Here is a 1123-nt window from a genome sequence, read left to right on the forward strand (position 1 = left end):
TGTCTATCTGTTCTTACATGATGCCTACAGCTTAAAAGAGAACTTTTCACATTCTAACCAAATGTTTGCTTTTCAGTCTCTACAAACATGAACTCACAATCCCCACATTTTTGTTGTAATCTAAATGAGAAATAAAGGCTTGGCTATCTCAAAATCATGTCCTTTATTCCACCTTGATTTTGCTCAATATATTATCCAATCTGAAGTGTTCTTTCTCTTCATCTTTTCCCTGTGATTTTCTCTTTTAAGGTTTATGTGAAATATTAACTTCCTCTATCCCATAAGACTAATTTCTGAAGAAAAACATCTGTGAGCATTTAGGAAAAGAAAAACTCGTCACAAGAACCCTGAATAGAATGTTGATAGAGATGTCATTTCAGGGCTACAGAGATTGAATTTTGCTTCCAATCTCCTTACAATGTGTGTGCTTGAGAGAGCTGGGGGCCTATTACAAGCCCTAGCATTTTTTTTAAATCATTATTGTTTGTGCTTTAGAATATTTTCAGCCGCTCATGTTTATTTCCTTTTACTTATCCTTTTAGGACAAGTCTGTGATGGCTCTATTTTGAAGAATGGATTGAACACAAATTGCTCAATGGTACACAGCCTCATCTTGCTGAGACATACAGTATGATGTTGGGCTGGGGCCCTGGACCAGTTGGCACAGGCAGTGCAGGCCTGTGTATCAAACCCCCTGTTCCTACTTGCAGGCACTTTATTCTGCTGAGCTGTTTTTCGGTCACTTTATGAGGTTTTAGAGTAGGAAGTACTTTCTTTAACACTTTCTAATGAATTAATGGAAAAACTAATTAGTAGGCTACTTAAATATTTATTTTTACAGGAAATAGAAAATTAGCAGGAACTACATTTGAAAGAAGACAGACCTAGATTTAAACTTTAGTTTTACTCCTTGAAAGAAAATAAAAATCTAAAAAAAATCAAACCATTTTTGTTATGAAGAATTTGAAATATTCCCAAAATATACAGAGTAAGATAAAGACTTCCACATCCCCATGCATCATCTCCCCAAGTGTACCATCCCCACGTGTGTATCATCTCTCAGTCATGTAGTGTCACTTTTCCCCAGCAGTCCCTCTTTTCCTCTGCATCAGATTACTTTGAA

This window comes from Octodon degus, unplaced genomic scaffold (genome assembly GCF_000260255.1).
Source record: "Octodon degus isolate 3935 unplaced genomic scaffold, OctDeg1.0 scaffold00569, whole genome shotgun sequence".
Classification (NCBI taxonomy): domain Eukaryota; kingdom Metazoa; phylum Chordata; class Mammalia; order Rodentia; family Octodontidae; genus Octodon; species Octodon degus.